Below are 10,911 nucleotides of genomic sequence, written 5' to 3'. Positions count from 1 at the left end.
CATAAGCACAACCTTCTTCCTCCACTTCTTGTTCGAAGTCCCTTGAATTTAGAAAGTAACTTGGTGTCTTAGGTGGTTGCTTTGGCGCCACTGAACGAGGAGCTAAGGGGTGCGACCGAACCGTCTATGAACCAACCAACACATAATACACATTAGGGTGTGCCCTTTTAGATGATTTGATTTAGCTTCACTCACTAAACAACTCACCTAAGGTAATCTAAACTTCTCTCACTTAAATCAAGGATCTTGTATTTTAGGTTCACTCCCTAAAAACAATAACAAATCTGGAAAATCCGTCCAAATTCAATAGCAAACACACGTCTAAGCTTAAAAAGAAAAACTTTTCTTTTAATTATGGTGGTCGAATGGTCTTATATAGAATACAAGGAATCCTAAATTTATTAGATTAGGAAAGCACAAAAGATAAACAAAAACATCACCAACAAATCTATCTAACACACGACTAACAAAATATAAAATTCCTAATGCAAATGAACTATAAACAACCAATAATACTCTATGACTAAGGGAATTAGACTCCTAAACATAATAAGATACATTCATCATTCAACCTCCTAAACCAAGTAGAACAAGCTCAACTAGGCACCTACTAGCTACACTTCTATTTAAGATATAACTCCACTCCAATTAGAATCCTAATCCAACTAGTTTGGTTGGAATTCTAGTTGAGTTAGAAGTCCAAATCCTCGTTGGATTAGGATTCTAATTGGAGTGGAGTTATATCTTGAATAGAAGTGTAGCCCTTATCACATCCACCTTCAAGCACCAAAACAGTACTTAGCCCTTATCATGTTGTATTCATGTAATGCATGTGACGCACTTGGGCTTTTGCGACATGACACACTCAATTTAGATTTGATATATACTAAAATTCCTACTGCAAGAAAAAAAACTAAAAAAGAGGAGATAAATTAAAGGAAGATTTGGTGGTTCCTTTTTTGATGGTCGATGATGGTTCGGAGTCCCCCAATAACTCTATTGTCTTGAACTTAAAAAAAGGTGTGTTTGCGAAACATTTTGATTCCATTTTCCAACCCCCTCCGAATTGGTTACATCATACTTTAACGGTTGATGAATGCATTGTTGATCGTGACTATGATCATCAAGTCGAGGTTGAAGATCATGTTCCAAGAAATTGTTTTGAAATGCTTTTGAGTTTTCCAATGCAGCATACACTATTTGATGAGGTTCTCATTTCTTTTGATAATTTTGTGCTTTTAAGAATTGCCAGATTCGTGGTCGAATTTTTTTGAAAGAAAGACAGAATGATACAAGTGCATCAAAGACAACACAAAATATTAAAATTAGATGATCTATTCAATTATTAGATTTGGTTAATCTTACAATTCGATGTTGTAAAATCTCAAGTGTGGCACATGCATTACATGAATACAACGTGGTAAGGGCTAAGTTCTAGTTTGGTGCTTAGATGGATGTGACAATGCCCAAGTGTTGTTTGGGTTTTTAAAACATGGTGGTAAAGGAACCTCGAGTTTTGTTCGGATTTTATTTATTTTCGTTGTTCTATTTTAAGCTAATAAGGCCTAGTGTTTTGCATGAAACATTTAGGCAAGTAAGCGTGTATTTTTCTTCAGATATTAGGCTCCTTAGATGCTAATGTTAAGGTCTTGTGAGAACCCATTGAAGTAGAGTTATGAGGGGCGTGAATTAAGGAGGCTTTTTACTTCTTCAGTTTGGGAGGTTATAGGGGGTGTGCGTGAAGCCTCTTGACTTTCTTTTGCTGCTCCTTGGCTTTTTACATATGATAGGTGAAGTTCAGATTGGAGTTTGAATGAAGAAAGTGTTTTTTTTTTTGTGAAACTTTCTTTTGAGTGTGTCTCAAAAAACCCGTATTAAAACTTGTGTGTGTCTTAGTTTTTTAGGATTGATAGACTAAATTATGTATGTCTTTTTTAGTTGTATCAAGATCTTATTGCTCATTGAGTGTGTCTTGAGTTATATAGTTAAATTTTCAGTTTTCCCTATTCGTTCCGTTCTAATCAATCAAAAGGGGCGAAACTGTTAAAACCAATTCAACCTAAATTAATTGAATAATTGACGGTTGAAATTGAATCATTTGGTATCAGGGATTTCTTGGAAAGATTCAAATATTTAACGCACTGTTGGAGAAGAAAACAACCACTACAATTCAAACTGTTTTTTCAGTCGACTTTGAAGGACGATTTCTTGGGCTACAGGAATCGGATTTTTCGTTTTTTTGATAATGCATATCATTTTTTATAGAATACTCACAAAATATTTCATATTTTTTTGATATTAAACTGGGAACGTTTTTATGGACTAGCACAGAATCAGAGAAAATCAACACAGCGGATTTCAACGAAAGATTTCTCTATCGTCCGAGAAGCTTTTCAGGAGTTTCTTTTTTGAATATGCTTATTTTTCTTGAATTTTCATAATTTTTAAGCCTATGAAAGGATGATTTCCATTGACAGTTTCGTTTTGTTGTTAGAAGTTACGGGCAGATAAATGATTGTAACTGTAATAATTTAGCAATATAGCGAAATCATGGCTGACGCTGATCTTGTTAGGATGTTACAGTTTATCACTCAAAAGATAGAATATTTGGAGAAAAAATAAGAAAAGAAGGATTAGAAAAGTGAGGAGGAGAAAGAACGACAAGATAAAATATGGGATGATATAGCTGAAATGGCTTTGCAAGTAAATAGAAAACATAAATTCCCAAAAATTAATGAGATTTCAATCTTTAGGCAGCCAATAGATATATATTCAGTCTACTTTTCGTGAAATAAAATAAGCCATAAGAGTTTATCAACAACTAGTTCTAGATGCATCTCTTCGAACCAATATCACACAAATAAAATGAGGATTATTCTGGTTTTGTAGAGCATCCTATGAAAGAGGATATTGTTGTTGATCAAAGGCAAGAAAAAACTAAAAAAGAGGAGATAAATTAAAGGAAGATTTGGTGATTCCTTCTTTGATGGTCGATGATGGTTCGGAGTCCACCAATAACTCTATTATCTTGAACTTAAAAAAAAAAAAAAAAAGGTGTTTGTGAAACATTTTGATTCCATTTTCCAACCCCATCCGAATTGGTTACATCATACTTTAGCGGTTGATGAGTGCATTGTTGATCGTGACTATGATCATTAAGTCAAGGTTGAAGATGATATTCCAAGAAATTATTTTGAAATGCTTTTGAGTTTTCCGATACAGCATACACTATTTGATAAGGTTCTCATTTCTTTTGATAAGTTTGTGCTTTTGAGAATTTCCCAAATTCGTGGTCGATTTTTTTTTTTGAAAGAAAGACAGAATGATACAAGTGCATCAAGACAACACAAAATATTAAAATTAGATGATCTTTTCAATTATTAGATTTGGTTAATCTTACAATTCGATGTCGCGAAAGCTCAAGTGTGTCACATGCATTACATGAATACAATGTGATAAGGGCTAAGTTCTAGTTTGGTGCTTAGATGGATGTGAGAATGCCCAAGTGTTGTTTGGGTTTTTAAAACATGGTTGTAAAGGAAACTCGAGTTTTGTTAGGATCTTATTTATTTTCGTTGTTTTATTTTAAGCTAATAAGGCCTAGTGTTTTGCATGAAACACTTAGGCAAGTAAGCGTGTATTTTTCTTCAGATATTAGGCTCCTTAGCTGCTGATGTTAAGGTCTTGTAACAACCCATTGAAGTAAAGTTATGAAAGGCATGAATGATGAGAGCATTGTTAATCGTGACTATGATCATCAAGTCGAGGTTGAAGATGATGTTCCAAGAAACTGTTTTGAAATGCTTTTGAGTTTTCCAATGCAACATACACTATTTGATAAGATTCTCATTTCTTTTGACAAGTTTGTGCTTTTGAGAATTGCCCAAATTTGTGGTCGCTTTTTTTTGAAACAAAGACAAAATGATACAAGTGCATCAAGACAACACAAAATATTAAAATTAGATGATCTTTTCAATTATTAGATTTGGTTAATATTACAATTCGATGTCGCAAAAGCTCAAGTGTGTCACATGCATTGCATGAATACAATGTGATAAGGGCTACGTTCTAGTTTGGTGCTGAAAGATGGATGTGACAATGCCCAAGTTTTGCTTGGGTTTTTAACATGGTTGTAAAGGAAGCTCGAGTTTTGTTAGGATCCTATTTATTTTCGTTGTTTTATTTTAAGCTAATAAGGCCTAGTGTTTTGCATCAAACACTTAGGAAAGTAGGCGTGTGTTTTTCTTCAGATATTAGACTCCTTAGCTGCTGATGCTAAGGTCTTGTAACAACCTATTGAAGTAGAGTTATGAGGGGCATGAATTAAGGAGGCTTTTTACTTCTTCACTTTGGGAGGTTGTAGGGGGTGTGCGTGAAGCCTCTTGACTTTCTTTTGCTGCTCCTCCCTCTATATATGGAGAACATATGATAGGTGAAGTTCAGAACATAACAATTTTGCCCCTTGTGATGAACTAGAACGGAAAGATGAATTCAGTGTGTCTTGAGATAGTTAAATTTTCAGTTTTTCCTATCCGTTCCGTTCTAGTTCATCACAAGGGGCAAAATTGTTAAAACCAATTCAACCTAAATTAATTGAAAAAGTGATGGTTGAAATTGGATCATTTCGTATCAGGAATTTTGTGGAAAGATTCGAAGAATTAATGCACTTTTGGAGAAGAAAACAAACCACTAGAATTTGAACTGTTTTTCAGTCGATTTTGACGGATTTTTTGGGCTACAAGCTTATTATTTGGTTGTTTTGTTTTTTGATTATGCATATCGTTTTTTATATAATACTCACAAAATGTTTCAGATTTTTTTGAATTTTTTAGATATTAAACGGGGCACGTTTTTCTGGACTGGCACAAAATCAGAGAAAATCAGCACAACCGATTTCAAAGAAAGATTTCTCCTTCGTCCGATAAGCTTTTTAGGAGTTTCTTTCTTTTGAATATGCTTAATTTTTCCCAAATGTTCATAATTTTAAAGCCTATGAAAGGATGAATGCCATTTACAATTTCATTTTGTTGTTTGAAGTTACGGGCAGATAAATGATTGTGACTATAATAGATTGGCAATATAGCGAAATCATCGCTGACGGGAATCTTGTTAGGATGTTACAGGTTATCATTCAAAAGTTAGAATATTTGGGGAAAAATTAAGAAAAGAAGGATTAGAAAAGTAAGGAGGAAAAAGAACGACAAGATAAAATATGGGAAGTTATAGCCGAAATGGCTTTGCATGTAAATAGAAAACACAAGTTCCCTAAAATTGATGAGATTCCAATCCTTAGGCAGCCAATAGATATTCAGTCTACTTTTCGTGAAGTAAAAGAAGCAGTGAGAGATTGTCAACAACTAGTTCTCGATCCTTTTCCTTAAACCAATATCGCAAAAAAAAAAGAGTATTATTCTGGTTTTGTAGAGCATCCTATGAAAGAGGATATTGTTGTTGATCAAAGGCAAGAAAAAATTTAAAAGGATGAGATAAATTAAAGGAAGATTTGGTGGTTCCTTCTTTGATGGTCGGTCATGGTTTGGAGGTACCCAATGACTCTATTGTCTTGTGCTTACGAAAAACGTTATTTGTGAAAAAATTTGATACCATTTTGCAGCCCACTCCGAATTGGTTACATCATACTTTTGGGGTGATGACAGGATTGTTGATCATGACTATGATCATTAAGTCAGTGTGGAAGATGATGTTCCAAGAAATTATTTTGAAATGCTTTTGAGTTTTCCGATGCATCAAGACGACATAAAATATTAAAATTAGATGATATTTTCAGTTATTGAATTTGGTTCATCTTACAATTCAATGTCGCAAAAGCCCAAGTGCGTCACATGCATTACATGAATACAACGTGATAAGGGCTAAGTACTGTTTTGGTGCTTGAAGGTGGACGTGACAAGGCCCAAGTTCTGTTTAGGTTTCTGTAACATGGTTTTAAAGGAAGCATGAGTTCTATTTGGGATCTTATTTATTTTGTTATTTTATTTTAAGATAATGATGCCTAGTGTTTTACGTAAAACACTTAGGCAAGTAGGCGTGTGTTTTTCTTTAGATATTAGGCTCCTTAGTCGCTGATGTTAAGGTCTTGCAACAGCTCATTGAAGTAGAGTTATGAGGGGCGTGAATTAAGGAGGCTTTTTAGATCCTCTAAACCGTTTCACTTTGGGAGGTTGTAGGGGGTGTGTTTGAAGCCTCTTCATTTTCTTTGCTGCTCGTCCCTCAATATAAGGAGAGCATATGATAGGTGAAGATCAGATTTGAGTTTGAATTACAAAAAGTGTTTGTTTGTGAAACTTTCTTTTGAGTGTGTCTCCAAAAACCCCTATTACAACTTGTGTGTTTCTTGGTTGTTTAGGATTGATAGACTCAATTGAGTGTGTCTTGAGAACTATAGTTAAATTTTCAGTTTTCTCTATCCGTTCCATTCTAATTAATCAAAAGGAGCAAAATTGTTAAAACCAATTCAACCTAAATTAATTGAGAAAGTGAGGGTTGAAATTGGATCATTTTTACCACAGCTTTCGTGGAAAGATTAAAACATTTAACACACTTTTGGAGAAGAAAACAAACCGTTGGAATACGAACAGTTTTTCAGTTCACTTTGAAGGACGATTTCTTGGGCTACAAGAATTTGATTTGGGTGTTTCTTTTTTTAATCCTTTATATGCTTTGGTAAAGAATACTCACACATTTTTTTCAGACTTTTTTTAATGTTTTAGATATTAAACTAGGCACGTGTTTCGGACTGCGAGAGAATCGAAAGAAATCAGAACAATAGATTTCAAACAAAGATTTCTCCTTCGTCCGAGAAGCTTTCAGGAGTTCACTAGTGGAAAAAAATGAAAGGGTTGCGGTTAAAACAACCCTAAGGGCCGCGTTTTTGGCCAACAACCCTTCATAAAGTGAAGGGCTGCGATTTTTACTCCTAAATATATCAAGAAATTTAACAGGGAAAATCAACAAGAATAGTCGAAATTTATAGATCTAAAAATGAAAAAAAAATAACGAAAATGAAAAAAAATAACGAAAATGAAAAAAAGGAAGAGAAATGGAAAAAAAAAGAACGAAAATGAAAAAATGAACCAAAATGAAAAAAAGGGAATAGAAAATGAAAAAAAAGGAACGAAAATGAAAAAAAGGGAACAAAATCGAAAATGAAAATTAAACAAAAATCAAACTCAAACCTAGATCTGAAAAAAAAAACTCAAAAATTACAATCTAATCCAAAAACTCAAACCCCATTGTTTGTTTATGGCTAAACTAGAATTGTTGGTGGCTGGACTGGTGCTTGACATTTGGTGGTGTCGTGCTTTGGTGGTTGGCGTCGAGGCCATGATTGTAATGGTTGAAGATGAGCGAAAAAATGTGGTTGTTGACGCTGACGAAGCCGATGGTTGTTGACGAGAGCGAATTGAAGCCGGTGATCATTGACGAGGACGAATTGAAGCCGGTGGTAGTGTTAGTATGAGGAACGAGGGTGAGAGAGAAGAAGAGGGGTTCTTCTGTTTGTTGTGGACGTGAGAGAGAAGGAGGAGAAGGAGGAGGGTGAACGTGAGAGAGGAGAGACTAGAGAGAATGAGGGAAATTAATTGCACTGTGAGAACCCTAGCCCGCTTAATATTTGAAGCTCGTGAACTCATTTCAAATTTTTTTTTTTAAAAAACGCAGCCCTATAAGCCATAAAGCGTTGCGTTTTTAAAAAGATGCAGCCCTTTTTGGCTTATAGGGCTGGCTTTTTTAAAAAACCGCAGCCCATCACTATAAGGGTTGCTGTTTTCTTTAAAAATGCAACCCTTCCTTTTTTTTCCCCTAGTGGATTCTTTTATTGAATATGCTTATTTTTTCCTGAATCTTTATAATTTGTATGAAGCTTTCAGGAGTTTCTTCTCATTGAATATGCTTATGGTTTTTAAATGCTTTTAATTTTTTCGATGCAACATACACTATTTGATAAGGTTCTCATTTCTTTTGATAAGTTTGTGATTTTGAGAATTTGCCAAATTCGTGGTCGAATTTTTTCGAAAGAAAGAGAGAATGATACAAGTGCATCAAGACGACACAAAATATTAAAATTAGATGATCTTCTCAATGATTGGATCTGGTTCATCTTACAATTCGATGTCGGAAAATCCCTAATGTGTCAAATGCATTACATGAATACAATGTGAGAAGGGCTAAGTTCTGGTTTGGTGCTTGAAGATAGAGGTGGCAAGGCCGAAGTTCTGTTTGGGATCCTATTTATTTTTGTTGTTTTATTTTAAGCTAATAAGGCCTAGTGTTTTGCATGAAATACTCAGGCAAGTAGGCGTGTGTTTTTCTTCAGATATAAGGCTCCTTAGTTGCTGATGTTAAGGTCTTGTAACAGACCATTAGAGGGTGTTTGGTTGGAGGGTTTCAAGAAAGGGAAAGGGAATTGAATTCCTTGTTTCCCTGTGTGAGTGTTTGGTTAGTTTGTTTTTATCCCCTTTTTCTTATTAGGATTACCCTCCTTAGCCTTAGATTGATTCCCCACCACCCCCAAGGTTTGGGATTACCCCATATCCATCTACCATATTATTATTATTATTATTATTATTATTATTATTATTATTATATATTATTATTATTATATTATTATTATTATTATTATTATTATTATTATTATTATTATTATTATTATTATTATTATTATTATTATTATTATTATTATTATTATTATTATTGTTATTGTTATTCTTATTCTTATTATTATTATTATTATTATTATTATTATTATTATTATTATTATTATTATTATTATTATTATTATTATTATTAAAAGTATTGTTTATTATTTATCTATTACTATTTTTTGTAATTATTATCATTAAACGATAATAATAATTTTTCATTTTATTTAATGTTCCTAACCAAACAACATTTTTAATCAAAGGGAAACTTTTTCCATTCCTCTTCTAACCCTTTCTCATATCCTTTCCCTTTCCTCTCAACGAACCAAACGTCCCTTTAAAGTAGAGTTATGAGGGGTGTGAATTAAGGAGGCTTTTTAGCTCCTCTAAACTGTTTCACTTAATGAGGTTGTAGGGGGTGTGTGGGAAGCCTCTTGACTTTCTTTTGCTGCTCCTCCCTTTATATAAGGAGAGCATATGATTGGTGAAGATCAGATTTAAGTTTGAATTAAAAACGTGTTTATTTGTGAAACTTTCTTTTGAGTGTATCTCAAAAACCCCTATTACAACTTGTGTATATCTTGGTTGTTTCAGATTTATATACTAAATTGAGTGTGTCATGTTTAGTTGTTTGAGTGTGTCAAGAAAAAACTTCTTACAATTCAAGATATACTAGGCAGCTAAACCAAGTAGAACAAGCTCAACTAGGCACTTACTAGCTACACTTCTATTCAAGATATAACTCCACTCCAATTAGAATCCTAATCCAACTAGGATTTGGACTTCTAACTCAACTAGAATTACAACCAAACTAAAACATTTAAATTCCTAACAAAACTAGGATAATCCTACTAGTATTAGGATTTTAAGAGTACTATTCCTACTAGAACTAGGAAAACACACCAATCCTAATAGAACAATAATTTGTAGGAAATGACCATTTCTCATATGGATAATACTTTCCCTCTTGAAAAGAACTTGTCCTAATGTTCTAAGGTAACCATGCAATAATCCATATGTGAAACCCATGAACTAGAGTAATAAGGTTGGCATGAACATCCACACTTCCTTCATGAACATGTTGTTTAACTTTTGTCTTATTCGGATGTGTAAAACCTCAATCTTGAAAGAAAGAATCTTCAAAAAGTGTACAAATATCTTGCACCCAATGCTCGAATGTAACTTGTGTTGCATAATTAACGTCCAAGATTAGATATTTGTTACTTGCACAATCAAAAGATTCAGTTTTTAATTCATATTCAACCTCCACAACAAATTAAAAATTGAATCTGAAATTACTTCCTCTATGTTGCAAGGAACATCTTTAATATTTAACCATTCTTTTTTTGTTAAGTATGGTTGTTGCATCAAATAATTAATTCTTGTAGTAGCTTCTTGCATACGTACAATAGCTTTCTTGACTCTTAATGGTAAATCAAATCCATCGATACGAACCAAACAACAACAACCAACTGCAACTTTTTCCAGTAAACTAACCATGAAATGTCGCTCAAAATTTGAGATCGGAAACCTGAGTAACCTCAAAATTTCATGAAATCTTGTCACAACATACTCCTAGGTTTCCTTAAAACTCGACCCAAAATTCAGCAAAAAATAATAAACCAATTGGCTGACGTTTTTGTTTTTGTAATAGTTAGTAATCGGTCCGAAAAACAGAAATTTGCATCAAATGTTTTCATTCACTGTGACTTTATTAGTTACCTTATTGTGCTGAATTTTTGTCACAATATAGCCTTGTACGTTAGCTATCCATATAACCAAAAAAATGCAAATTCCGATGTCACAAGCGCCCTCACGCGCCGTCACAGTGACCCTTGCTCTGATACCACTTGATATGATTTATGCGAATGAAATCTGCTTAAATTCCAATAAGCTTCACTCATTTAATCTCCACTAAGGGTTTTAATACACTTTCAGGGCTTCACTCGCCTTAAAATTGAATTAGGAAGGTTTTTAGATGATTTCATTTAGCTTCACTCACTAAACAACTCACCTAAGGTAATCTTAACTTCACTCATTTAAATCAAGGATCTTGTATTTTAGGTTCACTCCTTCAAAACAATAACAAATCTGGAAAATCCTTCCAAATTCAATAGCAACCTCACGTCTAAGCTTAAACAAAAAAAAGTCTTATTTTAATTATGGTGGCCGAATAGTCTTATATAGAATAGAAATCCTAAATTTGTTAGATTAGGAAAGCACAAAAGATATACCAAAAACATCACCAACA

This window comes from Beta vulgaris, chromosome 2, assembly GCF_026745355.1.
Source record: "Beta vulgaris subsp. vulgaris cultivar EL10 chromosome 2, EL10.2, whole genome shotgun sequence".
Classification (NCBI taxonomy): domain Eukaryota; kingdom Viridiplantae; phylum Streptophyta; class Magnoliopsida; order Caryophyllales; family Amaranthaceae; genus Beta; species Beta vulgaris.
This window is presented reverse-complemented; position numbering follows the sequence as displayed.